The sequence below is a fragment of the Thermobia domestica genome, chromosome 12 (genome assembly GCF_964235325.1).
Source record: "Thermobia domestica chromosome 12, izTheDome1.hap1.1, whole genome shotgun sequence".
Lineage (NCBI taxonomy): Eukaryota > Metazoa > Arthropoda > Insecta > Zygentoma > Lepismatidae > Thermobia > Thermobia domestica.
Genome location: NC_137465.1, coordinates 176,873,572 through 176,895,063, shown reverse-complemented (window position 1 = coordinate 176,895,063; position 21,492 = coordinate 176,873,572). Strand labels below are relative to the sequence as shown.

Here is a 21,492-nt window from a genome sequence, read left to right as displayed (position 1 = left end):
GACTTTTTGAACGCTCTGTATATATATATATATATATATATATATATATATATATATATATATATATATATATATATATATATATATATATATATCAGTGGCGGCTAATGTTAATGTTGCAGCGTTGCTCAACGACCAAAGTATTTCAAGTAAAAAATATTATTAATAGTAGTAAAGAACAGAAAAAATACTTTTTAATACTTGCATATATACACTTTAAACAACATATTTTTTACTTCTGTAACTCCGTTCCGTTAATCCGTTTTAAAAAGCGAAAAATAATCCGTCACAGAGTCTCTAATTTATCTTGTGTTGCAGCGAGTATACAACGACCAGGTTCCTTCAGCGCAGCAATTGGAGCAAATGTTAAGTCTCCTTTCCCCTATCTCAGAAGTTAAAGGGTCTGGTCGTTGCAGTGCTTCTGCAACACAGCACGGTTTCCAGTGAACGAGAAGGTTTTTCGCGCTAAATAAGATTTCTAAATTTTATTTCCCTAGCAATTAACAAATTGAATTTGTTTTTATGCATTCATATTTTTAAATTACAGGACCATACTGAAGCAAATCAATATAATGACAATTTAAAAAAGTGATTGCAGAATTACAAAATAAGAAAGAAAATATCTAGTAGAGCAGAAAATAAATTAAAGTAGACCCGCACTTACAAGTTAATTCTTAGCTTATATTGATAATGAAGGTTTCTTCCACAGTAATTTGTGATTCAAATATTAATAAGTCAGTATGTAGAATCGCCCCCTCCCTTTGTGGATAGCCAGTATTTTAGTATATATATTAGTATAGTATAGTATTAGTATATATATTTTATACTCTTGATAATTTCCACATAAAACTGTATGATGGGGAACGCCACATTGAATTTGGGACTAGCAATGCTCAGGGGGTAGCTACGAGGGGGGTCCACCGGGTCCGGACCTCCCCAAAATTTCGAAACTTGACTAACATTTGTAATTTTCTTAACGAACTATACTTGTTCAACAGAGAAACGATTGATGTAGGCTAAATATTTTTTTTTACGCCTCCTCATGTACTCTCTCTTTTCTTAAAAACAATTGTTCTGTCATTTTTTTTTTTTTTTTTTTTTTTGCTAAGAATATAGGTGACAGTTATTACTTATCGTCTTTTCGGATGCAGAATAAGAAAGGTATATATTGCTGTTGAGTTGAGTTGATTTTAGTTTAGCGTCCCGTTCAGCAGCGAGGCTATATGAGACGTGGGCCTACTGATTAACGTGGAATCCGAACCACATGAGCTCCCACCGGGAATCGAACCCGGATCTCCCACGCCAAGCAGGTATATATTGCATAGACGTATCGAACCCCTCCCAACACACATTTCTGGGTGTAGAACTGGCAGTGCTGTTTGTTGTTCTTCGACTTTTACCTTCTGTTAGGTATACATGCTGATCCTACATCTGGCGGGTTTCGAGGTTTTCTTTCCAGAACATATCACATTGGTAAGCATTGTTTCGCCTCATGTGGAAGTACATTGTGTTTTAGCATTGCGTAACAGCAAAGACGGATGATTTGGAATGTAGTTTTTCTTTTACGCACATGTGTGTGTGTTGATGTATGAATATGTAACATTCGGAATTCATATACCAGTACCTATTTTGTATCAGCTGATTTGGTTTTTAATTATTGGTTTAATTTTATTGTGTGCTTTAATTCTGTAAATAACCTACAAATTCTGAATGACTTCTGTAAATAACTTACAAAAAACATTTACCAGCTTTCAACTGACGAAAAATTTGCAATTAAAGCTTAGACAAAACAAGCAAAGGGCAATCCAGGAGAGTGTTCGAAAAAAATCCAGTTTAAATTTACAGAATATCTTATGGTAGTAATGTTATTTGCACCAGATACATTTCCTCAATTTATTTTAAATTTTCCTGGATAAACTGTGAATAAAGTGTGTTCAATGTACATTTTTTATAACACTAATCTCTGCTACGAACTCTCTTCAGTCAACGCTGAAGAGGAATTTGGATCACTGTCAGGGACTTAGTTTGCTAGAATGAATCGTTCGCAATAATCTAGAAAAGATATTTATTGAATCTACAAAGCTTCTGAAATTAATATTAACTGTACCTATGGCGTCAGCAAAAGACGAAAAGTTTTTTTTCCACATGAGAAAGAATTGACACTTTCAAGGAATTGAATGTCCCAAGAAAGGTTATCACCATTGGTTATGCTGATAAGATCGAAAAAGACCTGACAATAAGAATACCAGAGTTCAACCAGCATGTATTAGACAGATTTGCTCCAATCAAAGAGAGGAGAATAAGTTCTGCATTTTTTATTTTTTTAAAACAGAATTTTATTTAATTTAACATGCCACATAGCATTTGCATCTAAAGTTATGTTGATTAGTCAATGAGTCAACTTTATATCTTCTAATCTTCTATCTCTTATCATTCGTACTGCAACACCCAAAACCACAGTCCTCCGGCCGCCACTCATATATATATATATATATATATATATATATATATATATATATATATATATATATATATATATATATATATGTACATCCTTTAATTAGCCAGAAGTTATTGGCTGCAATTGTTTTGAGCTTGTTTAACTTGTTTTCGGACATACTAAATACATCTATTACATGAAACATAATCATTTCATTATATGAAGCACACATTCTCCATAGGGGAGACTTATGTAATATGTTAGTTCTTGCTTTTTCCTACAATAGAATGTGTTAGTGTTTGCGTTCTAGTCCTACCTATTGGGACAAGTAATCATACTTCTGAAACTAATTTTGGACAGTCAATTTTACCGTTTAATAATTTATGTAACAATAACAGAAGTAGTACTTGCATGACTTGAGGCAAATTTGGACTTTGACCCCGACCTTTATGACGTCATAGGTCAAAGGTCAATGACCTTGGCCCCGGTTCAATGACCTAGGGGTACCTAGGACCACCCCCTCTAAATTTTGGCAGGGGTACCTTGGCCCACCCCCTAAATTTTGGCAGGGGTACATAGGACCACCCCTTAAATTTTGGAAATTGCCAAATCTAAAAATTTGGTGTGGTAGCCTAGGACCATAGTATGTACCTCTATCAGTATTGGGTGTCTATGTCGTTCCCTTTCATGGGTAAAAAATTGCCAAAAATTCAAATTTCGGAGGTTTTTGACCTAATTTATCCCCTTTGATGAGGTGTTAATACCTTATATAGTTATATGGGCGTATACAGGGGTCCATTACCTTTTCATAAGACATGGGTATATTAATGCACCCCTTGAAAAATTTGGGAAGGGTACCTTGGCCCACCCCTTAAATTTTGGAAATTGACCAATTTAAACATTGGGTATTATAGTACAGGACCCTAATATGTATTATGATAAATTTGGGTGGTCCACCTCGTTCCCTTTTAGGGGTACAAAATTGCCAAAAATATAAACGTAAGCAATACGTTATACCACGTGTTTGGTTTTTGGTCCATTTTATCCCCCTTTGATGAGGTCCTATTACCTTATATAGTTATATGGTCATGTATAGGGGTCCATTACCTATCATAAGACATGGGTATATTGGTGCACCCCTTTAAAATTTTGGGAGGAGTACCTTGGCCCACCCCTTAAATTTTGGAAATTGCCCAATTTAAACATTTGGTATTATAGTATAGGACACTAATATAGATCACTATAAATTTGGGTGGTCCACCTCGTTCCCTTTTAGGGGTACAAAATTGCCAAAATATTAGTACAACCACGTGTTTGGTATTTGGTACATTTTATCCCCCTTTGATGAGGTCCTATTACCTTATATGGTTATATGGTCATGTATAGGGGTCCATTATCTATCATAAGACATAGGTACATTGGTGCACCCCGGGAGGGGTACCTTGGCCCACCCCTTAAATTCTGGAAAATGCTCAATTTAAACATTTGGTATTATAGTACAGGACCTCAATATGTTTCGGTGTTCCTATTGTCAAAATTTTAAGTACAACCACGTGTTCGGTTATTGACTCAATTTATCCTATTTGATAAGGTTATAAGGTATGGACGGGACTCAATGTATCCTATTTGATAAGGTATTATACCCCTTTCAATTTGGTATAACCCTTCGGGTGTAGTACGGTCACGTGATCGATGATTTGGTTTTGATGCGCGACGAGGTCTCTGGTCAATGTTCTCTAGGAATTAGGTGGAAACTTTGAACAAGATTCTTGGCATTTAAAACTTTTTTTTTCAACTTTTCAAACTAAAAAAAAATCAAAACAAAAATTGAAACGAAAACTTTTAAACAAAAATCTTGAAACTAAAAAATTTTTCAAAACAAAAATTTTGAAACGAAAAATTTTGAAACGAAAACATTTGAGACAAAAATTTTGAAACGAAAAATTTTCAACAAAAAAATTTGAAACGAAAAATTTTCAAACAAAAAATTTTGAAACAATAAATTTACAAACAAAAAAATTTCAAACGAAAAAAATTTGATAAAAATTTGAAACAAAAAATTTTCAAACAAAATTTTTGAAACGAAAATTTCAAAACAAATTTCAAACGAAAAATTTTCAATTAGAATTTAAATCAAACAATGATCAACTTTCACGGTTAACCGTTAAACTTTATCCGGTTTTTAACTATTCGATTAACAAATAAACGGTTTTCAACTATTCGATTAACAAATAAACGGTTTTCAACTATTCAATAAACAGATGAACTGTTTCTTTCCTTTTCACACCAGTGAGTGCAAGAATTTACAAACTAAAACAAAAAAAAATTGTACTCGCTTTAAATACGCATCATTTTTGAAACAAGGTGTTAGTGTTCATCATGGATACACAGTGGAAACATCCATTTACCTGTATTCTCGCAGGGCCTAGTGGGTGTGGAAAAACGTATTTTGTGAAGCGATTACTGTCACATCTCCCAACCATGATCAATGCAAAATTTCGTAAGATATACTGGTATTATGCAGAATGGCAAGATGTGTATGCAACAATGCCGGTTCCAGTAGAATTTCACGAAGGACTTCCACGAATGAAAGATTTTCAGCCTCAAGATGGACCACATTTGATTATTATTGATGACCATATGCGAGAAGTGAATAGTGATACTGTTGATATGTTCACAAAAGGATCACATCATCGAAATATTAGTGTGATTTTTATAACACAAAATGTATTTCATCAAAGTAAAGCAAATAGAAATATGAGTTTAAATTGTTCGTATTTGGTGTTGTTTAAAAATCCACGTGACAAGTCACAAATCAAGCATATGAGTTATCAAATCATGCCTGAGCATCCACTGTTTCTACAAGAAAGTTATGCAGACGCAACAAGAAATCCACATGGCTATTTACTGATGGATCTTAAACAAGATACACCCGATGAAATGCGATTTCGTACAAATATTTTTCCCGACGATTTGCATCATTATGTTTACGTACCAACAAAACATGTTTAAATTATTGTGCATGTGAAAAGAATGACTTAGTCTGTCACGATGTCTCCTACAGTGATACACGCTGATCTGCTACGTGCTCTGCACAAAGCTAAACCAAGATTGCGTAAAGCTATTATTGCCAATGCAGACGCTTCATTAATTCATAGTATTTGTGAATGTTGTTATAATGTCTTAAAAGGCAATGTTCCACTGACAAGTGCGCAGAAGTCAAGATTAAAGCGTTACAAGAACACGCTCCGCTATCTCGTAGACAATACAAAATCATTGGATAAAAAGGAGAAACATTTAGCCGTACAACAAGGAGGATTCTCACCTGCATTACTTGCACCTATTGTAGGAAGTGTGTTATCCAGTATTTTGTTTAAACAATAAACATCATGGAACATAGCAAGAAGATGGTTTTAGTGCCACCAGAAATGCTTCAACGAATGCATGCATCATCATCCCGTGTGAGTGAAAATCGAGAATCTAATCTCGATCGTGAAATGCAATCTATATTGAATACATCGTATCCAAGTGATGAAGAAAAATGGAATCAGTACAATAGAATATTACAGAAATATCTTTATGTGATACGTAAACAAGAAGAACCAATACCACTTACAATTACATCAATGAAACCTGATGGTGACGTTCCGAATGTTGACGATAGCACGAAACAAGAAATTTTAGCCGCAATACCACAAATGTATCGTAAGAAAGCCGAACTACTATTCCGTCGTTTAAAACAAGATGACGCAATTACATGGGATCATAAAGGAACAGTGTACATCAACGACAATAAACTACATGGATCCAATATTGTAGATTTAATGTGTGATGTGACTCGACCGAGGAAACATTCTAATCCTCAAGGCTGGGAATTGTTTTGCAACTACCTTGCATCGTCAAACACACCTCAAGAATTGATTGGTAATCCACGAAGATTAAACTATATTGTCAAGCATAATAGTACAACAGCATCTGAAGGATCTGCACCACCAAAACCGGCACCTGAATTATTTTCTTCCGGAGAAGAAGAAGAAGATGATGATGATGATGATGTTTTAGAAGTCCGACCAAAAAGAAAACGTATCATTCCACAATGGTCAACGTACAAACCATGAACAAAAAGTTGAAATCCATTTATTACAATCCAGCACACCTTGCATCATTTTCTACTGCAAAGAAATTATGGCAAGCCACAGGAAAATCTATACCTCTAGCCAAAATAAAACTTTGGTTAAACAAACAACCTACCTACACGTTACATCGTCCTGTACGTCGTCGTTTCCGTAGAGATTTTTATCTTGTCAACAATATTGATGATCAATGGGAATGTGATTTAAATGATTTACAATCACTTCAAAACTATAATGACAATTACCGCTATATTCTTACAGTGATTGATGTGTTTAGTCGGTACGGGTGGGCTGTACCACTAAAATCAAAAAGTGCCGAGGATATAGTGAATGCATTTGAAATGATTTTCCAGGAAAGGAAATCAATTGTGCTACGTAGTGATCAAGGAACTGAATTTACCAACAAGACAGTACAAAAGTTTTTCAGGAAACACAACGTGCAACATGTTACAACAAAGGATCCAGATATTAAAGCCAGCATCGCAGAAAGATTTAATCAGACATTGAAACATCGTATGTGGAAATACTTTACCAAATATCAAACATACAATTACATCAAAGTATTGCCTTTACTTGTAAAAGCATACAATGAAAGTCGGCATTCCAGTATTAAAATGGCACCTGCAAACGTTTCTCAGGACAATTTACTGGAGGTGTGGCATAACTTATACGACAAAAAGCTACAACGTTCAAAACAAGATACGGATTTATCTGTTGGTGATACTGTTCGTATAAGTAAAACAAAACGTATCTTTGACAAGGGTTACCTCGAGAACTGGACTTGGGAAATATTCAGAGTAAAAGCCATTGTACCAAGAAACCCACCAGTGTATCGACTAGAGGATTTAAATCATCAACTCATCGATGGTGTTTTCTACAGAGAAGAATTACAACCAGTGCCGCTCCCTTCGACGTTCCTCATCGATAAAATATTACGTACAAGAACAAAAGGTCGCAGAAAGGAGTATCTCGTCCAGTGGAAAGGATATCCTTCCTCATTCAATTCGTGGATCCCTGCAACTTCATTGAAGAAGAATGGAACCTGATCAAGATTTTTACGTTACACTTCCCAGTAATAGTTCCATGGATTATTTTCCAGAAAATACATTGACTTCATATATTACGAAATTACAACGACGTGTAGAGTTTCGCCAGAAATGGGATGTGGCAATTGTAGAGATTCATTATCCACATTCTTTGCTGAACATTAACAGTGAAAACAATAAAATATATTACAAATCATCAAGTAGTAATGATCAGGAACCGTGGAAGGTTGTAACGATCCCTGTTCGCTATTATAACAATATACGGGATCTTATTCATGCAATTAATATACATCATAAAGAAACCAATTTATTTATATCCCATGATGCAACTAATAATATATGCCTCATAAGACATCCCAATAAGGAAATCCATACTTCTGTACAAATCTCACCAAGTGTTAGTTTAATGCTTGGATTTGAACCAAAAAGTGATTTAAAAGATATGCAAAAGGGACAATATACACCGGATGTACTATAAATATAATAATAGCCAAATGCAAAGTCTTGGTTCATCCGTATGTGGCTATTATGCTTATTTTTATTTGTGCTGTAAAGCCCAAGGAAAATCTCTGCGTGAAATTCAATATTTATTCACAACAGTACCCACGGTTAATGATCGTAGACTGCTGCAATATACCTTCCAGGTAATTTTATCATATTTATCATTGTAAGTGTATTTGTTTAATCATCATCTATTTCTATACTAATCATCTTTTTCCTCGTTCTTTTTACAGAATTCACAATACGAAGCTTTGCAAACGGGTGCTATGTTGCAAAACATGGAAACAAATCATTACAATCAAGAAGAGGAGGCGGTCTAATGAAGAAACCCAGCTCAATATACAAACATTGTCAATAAGAAAGAAAAAGAAGAAACCAGAAAAATGAATAAAATACAATTTAGGCTTATTTATGTGTTTTTATTGTCCATTCCATATACAACGTTATCAGATTCTCCTAAAGAACTGTGCGATATAAGACGAGAACCCTGGACAAAGTTTCCACCTAATTCCTAGAGAACATTGACCAGAGACCTCGTCGCGCATCAAAACCAAATCATCGATCACGTGACCGTACTACACCCGAAGGGTTATACCAAATTGAAAGGGGTATAATACCTTATCAAATAGGATACATTGAGTCCCGTCCATACCTTATAACCTTATCAAATAGGATAAATTGAGTCAATAACCGAACACGTGGTTGTACTTAAAATTTTGACAATAGGAACACCGAAACATATTGAGGTCCTGTACTATAATACCAAATGTTTAAATTGAGCATTTTCCAGAATTTAAGGGGTGGGCCAAGGTACCCCTCCCGGGGTGCACCAATGTACCTATGTCTTATGATAGATAATGGACCCCTATACATGACCATATAACCATATAAGGTAATAGGACCTCATCAAAGGGGGATAAAATGTACCAAATACCAAACATGTGGTTGTACTAATATTTTGGCAATTTTGTACCCCTAAAAGGGAACGAGGTGGACCACCCAAATTTATAGTGATCTATATTAGTGTCCTATACTATAATACCAAATGTTTAAATTGGGCAATTTCCAAAATTTAAGGGGTGGGCCAAGGTACTCCTCCCAAAATTTTAAAGGGGTGCACCAATATACCCATGTCTTATGATAGGTAATGGACCCCTATACATGACCATATAACTATATAAGGTAATAGGACCTCATCAAAGGGGGATAAAATGGACCAAAAACCAAACACGTGGTATAACGTATTGCTTACGTTTATATTTTTGGCAATTTTGTACCCCTAAAAGGGAACGAGGTGGACCACCCAAATTTATCATAATACATATTAGGGTCCTGTACTATAATACCCAATGTTTAAATTGGTCAATTTCCAAAATTTAAGGGGTGGGCCAAGGTACCCTTCCCAAATTTTTCAAGGGGTGCATTAATATACCCATGTCTTATGAAAAGGTAATGGACCCCTGTATACGCCCATATAACTATATAAGGTATTAACACCTCATCAAAGGGGATAAATTAGGTCAAAAACCTCCGAAATTTGAATTTTTGGCAATTTTTTACCCATGAAAGGGAACGACATAGACACCCAATACTGATAGAGGTACATACTATGGTCCTAGGCTACCACACCAAATTTTTAGATTTGGCAATTTCCAAAATTTAAGGGGGTGGTCCTATGTACCCCTGCCAAAATTTAGGGGGTGGGCCAAGGTACCCCTGCCAAAATTTAGAGGGGGTGGTCCTAGGTACCCCTAGGTCATTGAACCGGGGCCAAGGTCATTGACCTTTGACCTATGACGTCATAAAGGTCGGGGTCAAAGTCCAAATTTGCCTCAAGTCATGCAATTACTACTACAGATCTAATACCCATCTCCTTTATTCTAATGTTTGAAAACTAAAATTCTTTACTAAGCATTCATAGGGAACATACTTCGGGTAGAAACCTGTTTTCTTGTATGCAAACATTTTTTTTTTTAAAAAAATTGAACTTTATATTTTCTACTGCATCAGAGTATTTAGTGATATTTGGTATCAAACAGTACTACAGCATTCTAATTTTGACCTCACATACGAAAAATATAACCTTATAAATATTGATTCTTTAATTTAAAAAAGTTGTGTTTTTCTTTATTCAAGATGGACACAAGGCCATATTTTCGTATTATCCATATTGATTCTTTTTAGAAATCCTGCCCTATCCTATAAATTAAGGCCCTTGGAAGGTGCATTTCGCCAGCCCCCCCACCTTGGAGTTTCGAAAAAAAACCTATGCCAATCGTTTGTGCTACGTTTGTGCCGGAATGTACCGCAAATATTTTCGTTTGTACCACTTCCGGTACGAAGTTATAAGGGTTTTAAAGTGGGGGGGCTGGGGAAACGGCAGCCCCCCCACCTTGGAATTTCGAAACGAAACCTATGCCAATCGTTTGTGCTACGTTTGTGCCGGAATGTACCGCAAAAATTTTCGTTTGTACCACTTCCGGTACGAAGTTATAAGAGTTTTAAAGTGGGGGGGCTAGGGAAACGGTAGCCCCCCCACCTTGGAATTTCGAAACAAAACCTATGCCAATCGTTTGTGCTACGTTTGTGCCGGAATGTACCGCAAAAATTTTCGTTTGTACCACTTCCGGTACGAAGCTATAAGGGTTTTAAAGTGGGGGGGCTGGAGAAACGGCAGCCTCCAAACTTCGAATTTCGAAACAAAACCGATGGCAATCGTTTGTGCTACGTTTGTGCCGGAATGTACCGCAAAAATTTTCGTTTGTACCACTTCCGGTACGAAGTTATAAGGGTTTTTAATGTGGGGGGGCTGGAGAAACGGCAGCCTCCAAACTTCGAATTTCGAAACAAAACCGATGGCAATCGTTTGTGCTACGTTTGTGCCGGAATGTACCGGAAAAATTTTCGTTTGTACCACTTCCGGTACGAAGTTATAAGGGTTTTAAAGTGTGGGGGCTGGAGAAACGGCAGCCTCCAAACTTCGAATTTCGAAACAAAACCGATGGCAATCGTTTGTGCTACGTTTGTGCCGGAATGTACCGCAAAAATTTTCGTTTGTACCACTTCCGGTACGAAGTTATAAGGGTTTTTAATGTGGGGGGCTGGAGAAACGGCAGCCTCCAAACTTCGAATTTCGAAACAAAACCGATGGCAATCGTTTGTGCTACGTTTGTGCCGGAATGTACCGCAAAAATTTTCGTTTGTACCACTTCCGGTACGAAGTTATAAGGGTTTTAAAGTGTGGGGGCAGGAGAAACGGCAGCCTCCAAACTTGGAATTTCGAAACAAAGCCTATGGCAATCGTTTGTGCTATGTTTGTGCCGGAATGTACCGCAAAAATTTTCGTTTGTACTACTTCCGGTACGAAGCTATAAGGGTTTTAAAGTGGGGAGCTGGGGAAACGGCAGCCCGCCACCTAGAAATTTCAAAACTAAACCTATGCCAATCGTTTGTGCTACGTTTGTGCCGGAATGTTCCGCAAAAATTTTCGTTTGTACCATATCCGGTACGAAATTATAAGAGGTTTGAAGTGGGGGGCCGGGACACGGCAGCCTCTCACCTAGGAATTTCAAAACAAAACTTATGTCAATCGTTTGTGCTAGGTTTGTGCCTGAATGTACCGAAACAATTTTCGTTTGTACCACTTCCGGTACGAAGTTATAAGGGTTTTGATGTGGGGGGCTGGGGAGACGGCAGCCCCCACCTAGGAATTTAAAAAAACCTATGCCAATCGTTTGTGCTACGTTTGTGCCGGAATGTACCGCAAAAATTTTCGTTTGTACCACTTCCGGTACGAAGTTATAAGGGTTTTGAATTGGGGGGCTGGGGAAACGGCAGCCCCCTCCTAAAAATTTCAAAACAAAAGCTACGCCAATCGTTCGTGCTACGTTTGTGCCGGAATGTACCGCAAAAATTTTCGTTTGTACCACTTCCGGTACGAAGTTATAATAGTTTTAAAGTGGGGGGCAAACTTCAGAAACATCAAATTCTATACAAATAGAGATAGGAACATTGAGTTAACGGCAATCGTTAGTGCACTTAAAAGCATTAAGCACTAACGTTAGTGCTATCATATTTTGGGATTTATTCAAGATTTTTGGTGGGGGGGCCAACTTCAGAAATATCAAATTCTATACAAATAAAGGTAGAAACGGCAATCATTACTGCATCATTAGTGCACTTAAACGCACTAAGCACTAACGTTAGTGCTACTATATTTTGAGATTTATTCAAGAAATTTTGTGGAGTGGTCAACTTCAGTAATATCAAATTCTATACAAATAGGGATGAAACATGGGGTTAATGGCAAACGTTAGTGCATCTTTAGTGCACTTAAACGTACTAAGCACTATCGTTGGTGCTACCATATTTTGGAATTCATTCAAGATTTTCGGTGGGATGGGCAACTTCAGTAATTTCAAATTCTATACAAATAGAGATAGGAACATAGAGGTAACGGCAATCGTTAGTGCATCGTTAGTGCACTTAAAATACTAAACACTGACGTTAGTGCTACAATATTTTGGGATTTATTCAAGATTTTAGATGGGGGCCAACTTCACAAATATCAAATTCTATACAAATAGAGGTAGAAACCTGCAGTTAAAGACAATCGTTATTGCATCGTTAGTGCACTTACATGCACTAAGCATTAAGGTTAGCATTACCATATTTTGGGATTTATTCAAGATTTTTGGTGGGGCCAACTTCAGAAATATCAAATTCCATACAAACGTTTAGTGCTTTCTAGAAGCACTAACGATACACTAATGAATGGCATTAATTTTTTGTTAGTGCTTGAAGTTGACGCAAGTTCACCGTGACCTCCAAAGATATTGTACCTGTAGCACCTACACTAATGAAGTACTAACGTTAGGGGTTGGTGCACTAAGAACCACTAACAATTACACTAGAAGATATCATTAGTGCTTTTGAATATGGCGGAAATTTGATGCAATTAAAAATTCCCAATAAATGTCTTATAGGAGTTTAGTGACATGTAATTGTCCATAACTACACTAATATTGAAGGACAAACGAAACAGTTAGTGTTTTCTAGAAGCACTAAGGATGCACTAACGATTGCACTAGAATAGATCATTAGTACTCTTGAATTTGACGGAAATTTGATGCAATGAAAAATTTCCCATAAATTTATTATGTGTTTCGTTACATGTAATTGGGCATAACTAAACTAATATTGAAGTTCTAACTAAATTGTTAGCGTTTTCCAGAAGCACTACCAATGCACTAACAAATAGCACTAAGTTTTTAGTTAGTGCTTGAAGTGGGGGCGCTAAGTTCACTCTGGCCTCAAAAGGTATTTTAATTATAACACATTTACTAATGAAGCGCTAACCTTAGGTGTAGATGCGCTAAGAAGCACTAACAATGCACTAACGATCGCTCTAGAAGAGATCATTAGTGATTTTGAATTTGGCGGAAATTTATTCAATGAAAAATTTGCCTAAATATCTTGTGAGTCTCGTGATATGTAATTGGCCATAACTACACTAATAGTGAAGCACTAAAGAAATTGTTAGTGCTTTATAGAAGCACTAACGAATTGGACTTTTTTCCGTTAGTGCTTAAAGTGTCGGTGCGAAATTCACGCTGACTTCCCCATAGGTTTTTTTTACTTGTAACATCTACACTAATGAAGCACTAACGTTAGGTGTTTGTGCTCTAAGAAGCAATTACGATGCACTAACAATTGCACTAACAGAGGTAATTAGTGCTTTTGAATGCGATGGGAATTTGATACAATGAATAATTCCCCATGTGTTTCTTATGGGAGTTTTGAGACTTATAATTGGCCATTTCTACACTAATGGTGAAACACTAACGAAACTACTTGTATCTTCTAGAAGTACTAACAATGCACTAACGTATAAAACTAATTTTTCGTTAGTGCTTGTAGTGGGGGCTAAGTTCACGATAATTTCGAAAGTTTTCTTTCCTTGTAACATTAGTGCTTCCTAGTGCACCAACACCTAAGTTTCGTGCTTCATTAGTGTAGGTGCTACAAGTAAGAAACCTTTGCGGGCCAGCGTGAACTTGATTCCCACTTCAAGCAGTAACGAAAAATAAGTCCATTCGTTAATGTATCGTTAGCGCTTCTGCAAAACACTCATAGTTCCGTTAATGCTTAACTATTGATGTAGATATGGCCAATTATATGCCACAAAAATCCCATAAGAGATTTATGTGGAATTTTTCATTGCGTCAAATTTCCGCCAAAATCAAAAACACTAATGACCTCTTCTACTGAAATCGTTAGTGCTTCTTAGTGCATTAACACCTAACGTTAGTTCTTCATTAATGTAGGTCCTACAAGTAAAAAAACCTTTGGAAGCTTTCATAAACTTGGCGCCCCACTTCAACCAATAACGAAAAAATTACAGCCGTTTTCATTAGTGCTTCACTATTAGTGTAGTTATGGCCAGTTACATCTCAGGAAACTCACATAAGAAATTTAAGGGGAGTTTTTCACTGTGTCCAATTTCTGCCAAATTAAAAAGCACTAATGATCATTTCCAGTACAATCCTTAGTGCATCGTTAGTGCTTCTTCGTGCACCAACCCCTAACGTTAGTGCTTAATTAGTGTAGGTGCTACAAGTAAAATATCTTTGGTGGTCAGCGTGAATTTGCGCCCTCTTCAAACACTAACAAAGTAATTAGTGCATTCGTTACTGATTCCTGAAAATACTGACACTTTGTATGGAATTTGATATTTCCGAAGTTGGCCCCACCAAAAATTTTGAATAAATCTCAAAATGTGGTAACACTAACGTTAGTGCTTAGTGCTTTTAAGTGCACTAACGATGCACTAACGATTACCGTCAACCCCATGTTTCTACCTCTATTTGTATAGAATTTGATATTTCTGAAGTTGGCCCCCCACCGAAAATCTTGAATAATCCCAAAATACGGTAGCACTTACGGTAGTGCTTAGTGTGTTTAAGTGCACTAACGATGCACTAACGATTACCGTCAACCCATGTTTCTACCTCTCTTTGTATAGAATTTGATATTTCTGAAGTTGGCCCCCCACCGAAAATCTTGAATAATCCCAAAATATGGTAGCACTTACGGTAGTGCTTAGTGTGTTTAAGTGCACTAACGATGCACTAACGATGCGCTAAGTTTAGTGAAAATCTGTCTGCATAAAGATGGGTGGGGGGCTAACTTCATATGAAGTTGGTCCCCCACCAAAATCTTCAATATCTCGTAAACGCTGATAGCACTAACGTTAGTTCTAAATGCACTAACGTGCACTAACGATGCATTAACGATGTGCAACGTTTGATGTAATTTGCGAGAGGTGGGGGGCCAACTTCAGGCACGTAATTTTTTTGCGGTACATTCCGGCAAACACGCACCACAAACGATTGACACAGTCTTATCTCGAAATTCCAAGGCGGAGGGTTTTGGAAACGGCAGCCCCCTAGTTAAAACTGTCATACTTTTTGTACTGGAAGTGATACAAACAAAAATGTTTGCGATACATTCCGACACAACCGTAGCACAAAAGATTGCAATAGGTTTTGTTTTGAAATTCCTAGGTGGCGGGCTGCCGTTTCCCCAGCTCCCCATTTTAAAACCCTTATAATTTCGTACCGGAAGTAGTACAAACGAAAATTTTTCCGGAACATTCCGGCACAAATGTAGCACAATCGATTAGCATAGGCTTAGTTTTGAAATTCCAAGGTTGGAGGCTTCCGTTTCTCCAGCCCTCCCCCACTTTGAAACCCTTATAACTTCGTACCGGAAGTGGTACAAACGAAAATTATTGCGGAACATTCCAGCACAAACGTAGCACAAACGATTGCCTTAGGTTTTTTTTCGAAATTCCAAGTTTGGAGGCTGCCGTTTCTCCAGCCCCCCCCACACACTTTAAAACCCTTGTAACTTCGTACCGGAAGTGGTACAAACGATAATTTTTCTGGTACATTCCGGCACAAACGTAGCACAAACGATTGGCATAGTTTTTGTTTCGAAATTCCAAGGTTGGAGGCTTCCGTTACTCCATCCTCCCACTTTAAAACCCTTATAACTTCGTACCGGAAGTGGTACAAACGAAAATTTTTCCGGTACATTCCGGCACAAACGTAGCACAAACGATTGCCATAGGTTTTGTTTCGAAATTCCAAGTTTGTAGGCTGCCGTTTCTCCAGCCCCTCCACTTTAAAACCCTTATAACTTCGTACCGGAAGTGGTACAAACGAAAATTTTTGCGGTACATTCCGGCACAAACGTAGCACCATCGATTGCCATAGGTTTTTTTTCGAAATTCTAAGTTTGGAGGCTGCCGTTTTTCCAGCCCCCCACTTTAAAACCCTTACAACTTCGTACCGGAAGTGGTACAAACGAAAATTTTTGCGGTACATTCCGGCACAAACGTAGCACACACGATTGGCATAGGTTTTGTTTCGAAATTCCAAGGTGGGGGGGCTACCGTTTCCCCAGCCCCCACTTAAAAACTCTTATAACTTCGTACCGGAAGTGGTACAAACGAAAATTTTTCCGGTACATTCCGGCACAAACCTAGCACAAACGATTGACATAAGTTTTGTTTTGAAATTCCTAGGTGAGAGGCTGCCGTGTCCCAGCCCCCCACTTCAAACCTCTTATAATTTCGTACCGGATATGGTACAAACGAAAATTTTTGCGGAACATTCCGGCACAAACGTAGCACAAACGATTGGCATAGGTTTAGTTTTGAAATTTCTAGGTGGCGGGCTGCCGTTTCCCCAGCTCCCCACTTTAAAACTTTTATAGCTTCGTACCGGAAGTAGTACAAACGAAAATTTTTGCGGTACATTCCGGCACAAACGTAGCACAAACGATTGGCATAGTTTTTGTTTCGTAATTCCAAGGTTGGAGGCTTCCGTTTCTCCAGCCCCCCCCACTTTAAAACCCTTATAACTTCGTACCGGAAGTGGTACAAACGAAAATTTTTGCGGTACATTCCGGCACAAACGTAGCACAAACGATTGGCATAGTTTTTGTTTCGTAATTCCAAGGTTGGAGGCTTCCGTTTCTCCAGCCCCCCCCCCACTTTAAAACCCTTATAACTTCGTACCGGAAGTGGTACAAACGAAAATTTTTCCGGTACATTCCGGCACAAACATAGCACAAACGATTGTCATAGGCTTTGTTTCGAAATTCCAAGTTTGGAGGCTGCCGTTTCTCCAGCCCCCACACTTTAAAACCCTTATAACTTCGTACCGGAAGTGGCACAAACGAAAATTTTTGCGGTACATTCCGGCACAAACATAGCACAAACGATTGGCATAGGCTTTGTTTCGAAATTCCAAGTTTGGAGGCTGCCGTTTCTCCAGCCCCCACACTTTAAAACCCTTATAACTTCGTACCGGAAGTGGTACAAACGAAAATTTTTGCGGTACATTCCGGCACAAACGTAGCACAAACGATTGCCATCGGTTTTTGTTTCGAAATTCGAAGTTTGGAGGTTGCCGTTTCTCCAGCCCCCCGACTTTAAAACCCTTATAACTTCGTACCGGAAGTGGTACAAACGAAAATTTTTGCGGTACATTCCGGCACAAACGTAGAACAAACGATTGCCATCGGTTTTGTTTCGAAATTCGAAGTTTGGAGGCTGCCGTTTCTCCAGCCCCCCACTTTAAAACCCTTATAACTTCGTACCAGAAGTGGTACAAACGAAAATTTTTGCAGTACATTCCGGCACAAACGTAGCACAAACGATTGCCATAGGTTTCGTTTCGAAATTCCAAGGTGGGGGGGCTGCCGTTTCCCCAGCCCCCCCACTTTAAAACCCTTGTAACTTCGTACCGGAAGTGGTACAAACGAAAATTTTTGCGGTACATTCCGGCACAAACGTAGCACAAACGATTGCCATAGGTTTCGTTTCGAAATTACAAGGTGGGGGGCTGCCGTTTCCCCAGCCCCCCCACTTTAAAACCCTTATAACTTCGTACCGGAAGTGGTACAAACGAAAATTTTTGCGGTACATTCCGGCACAAACGTAGCACAAACGATTGGCATAGGTTTTTTTTCGAAAGTCCAAGGTGGGGGGGCTGGCGAAATGCACCTGCCCTTGGACAAAATTTTCTGGAAGAAAGCCTGCTTACTGGTGCAAGTAGCGTGTGTTTAGAACGAAGGTCAGTAGTCAAAGTTTTCTTCAACATAAGTGTACTTATATATACTAATTTACATGGTTTGTTTCTTATCATGTTGACAGTATAATCTATAGCATTTCTTTAACACTTAATCTCGAAGTTTCTACTTGTTATTTTCTTGGTCAAAAGAAACCAGATATCTTCTTTGTTTCTTTCTTTTGTTTTAATCAATCAAATTATTCATCTGAGGCACCTTAATTTGTTTATTTTCGAATTCCACGCGAAATGTTAATATTTTTATTTGTTTCCAGTAATAGCCTATATATTCACAGTGAAACATTGAAAAACTAAAAAATATGGATGTACCCTGTGATATTTTGTACAGATTAAAATTTGTTACCATTTAAAAAATAAATGAAAATCTTTATCCGATGTACTGCCGAGAATATAATCCAGGGCCTCCAAGGCAGGTTCGGAACACTAGGTTTCTTTATGCACTTCTCGTTACTGCGTCAACGTGTTGAGCAAAGATTAATTTGCTATCAAATATTAACTCCTAGATCTTTGATAGTATTTGGGGTAGACAAGGAAGTGTCACTCATTGTATAGATAAAGTTAATTGGATTTTTTTCCTTGTGATAGATACAGATTTACATTTCGACATATTCAGGACTAAATTATTACTATCACGCCATATTTGAACGCTTTGTAAATCCTATTGAAGTTTCACGCAGTCATCAGTTGAACTTGCTTTGGAGTATAGTTTGAGATTGTGTGCAAAATGAAAAACTTGAGAAGTTTTAATGCACAGAGAAATATCATTAACAAAAAAAAAAAAAAAAAAAAAAAAACAGGACCTAGATTAGATCCTTGAGGGACTCCCGATAGAGTATTGAACTTGACAATTACGGTAATGTAAAACATCGTCTAGGCCTAGGGGTATACGGACAAAATCTCGCGGCCGAAACATCGCCGCCCAAAATCTCGCCGGCCAAAACCTCGCGAGACAAAATCTCGCCGGGACAAAACCTCGCGTGGCCAAAACCTCGCCGCCCAAAACCTCGCGGGACAAAATCTCGCCGGGCCAAAACCTCGCGTGGCCAAAACCTCGCCGCCCAAAACCTCGCGGGACAAAATCTCGCCGGGCCAAAACCTCGCGTTGCCAAAACCTCGCCGCCCAAAACCTCGCGGGACAAAATCTCGCCGTGCCAAAACCTCGCCGCGAATGAAACTTTTCTTTAAAATTTACCCAATGTGTTTCCTAATATGCAATTCCACATTACAAATAATAATAATAATAATAATAATAATAATAATAATAATAATAATAATAATAATAATAATAATAATAATAATAATAATAATAATAATAATAATAATAAGATACAAAACATCGTGTGCGCGGGCTTTCTCGGGTTATTCCCGTTTCCTCCCACTTTCTTTATTCGATCATTTCCTTCATCCTGGTCATCTACGTCTCTTTTAACCTATAGGACATAATCAAGGGACGTCGTAAAAACTCATATATTGTTTCATATTTTCATAAATATTATTAGATTTTTGTTAAAATTTTAAGTTTTTGGATGTTCCAAAGTTCACGAAACTAACCTCGTTAGTTGTCATTACTTTCCTTATGCAGACTTTCTTTCCCTATAACCAGTTTAAAAACATCCTGTTGCCCTACCTTCACATTGAAATCCTCTAATACAGAAATAGAATTTTCATATGGTATCGCGGGACTTGGTCAAATACCCGTGATACTTCTTCTGAAACAGCGTCTTTTATACCGTCATCCTTATCATCTGTTGGAACATTTACATTTTGGTCAGGCGAGATTTTGGGTATGGGGATATTTTGAGGCACGAGGTTTTGGCCCGGCGAGATTTTGGCCCGCGAGGTTTTGGGTGGCGAGGTTTTGGCCAGGCGAGGTTTTGGCCCCGCGAGATTTTGGCCCGCGACGATTGGGCGGCGAGGTTTTGGCCAGGCGGGGTTTTGGCCCGGCGAGATTTTGTCCCGCGAGGTTTTGGGCGGCGAGGTTTTGGCCAGGCGAGGTTTCGGGAGGCGAGGTTTTGGCCAGGCGAGGTTTTGGTCCGCGAGGTTGTCGCCGCGAGGTTCTGGCCGCGAGGTTTTGTACCCAAACCAGGCCTAGGATTATTCAACTGGAAAGTTTTTTTTTTTAATCTTGGAATTTAATATTTGTATCGTTGTTTGTATATTCTATGCTATTACTATGTTGATGTGTATCAGGTTCAAAATAAACAAGAATAGCTGTAGCATACGAGCAAGTAGAAAACGATGTAAAGAATTCAGAACCTGTTTTCACTAACTTTTATGTTTAACTACAAAACTCATTCACTTTAAAAAAAAATTGGCATAGTACCAACTTCTCTTGTCGTACATTATGATCTTACATTCCATATTTAAATCTAGCAGTACAGAATACTCTCAGGTTGTTTCTCATAATACACTGGGGGGCTGGGAATTCTCGCACCGGGCGCTTACAACCTACGCGACGGCCCTGCTCGTAATGATTTAATACTGGTAACACTAAACTTCTAAACATAAAATACTTGTTTCCTATATTATACAGACATGTTCCGACAGTGGAAATTATTATTCCAAACAATTCTCTTTCATACGCACTCACACATTTTAACAGTAAAATTACCATTTGTTTGACGGACTAATCTTAACCGGTACTAAATATGGGATAGGATTGTGAAGAAAGTCTGATGCAGATATGAGCGGTAAGTCCAGTGACTGAAAAATATATTCTAATTGCTTCGTTTGGTTTCCTGTGTTTTCAACTTTTTCTTTAAACAGTCTTCGATGCCATAGCATAAATAAGATAAAAAGGCAGTCATTATTTCGTGATACAGTTTTGGGAAACAGTTCGTTTTTCGTTTTGAATGTGATTCTGCCATCAGTACGCTATTTGAAGAATCAGATTTTTAAAAAGCTCAATAGAGGGAACGATTTTATATCTAAGCAGCACTTCTCTTTTAATTTACGCTAACCTAACTGCATTTAATGTAAAAGGAGCAAAATACTTAGTGAAAATTCGAAGAGGGTTGTTACAAAATCAACTGACCTGTTTTCTAAATGATTTAATATACCGGTAATCTATTAAATTCCACTGTCTGCAGAAAATTAGGAAATGAAATGAACTCTTTGAGTTTTACGTCCCACGAAAAAGACGGTGATGATGAAAAATGAATTAAATGGTGGAATGAAGAAAGTGGGAGGAAACGGGAGAATCCCGAGGAAAC

At 37.8% G+C, this 21,492-nt stretch overlaps 1 protein-coding gene across 1 annotated transcript in view; it reads right to left on the bottom strand.

Annotated features, from left to right (window-relative positions):
• LOC145666852 (UDP-GalNAc:beta-1,3-N-acetylgalactosaminyltransferase 2-like) overlaps window positions 1–21,492 on the bottom strand; it is a 143,431-nt gene that overhangs the window by 111,791 nt on the left and 10,148 nt on the right. The window lies entirely within an intron of this gene.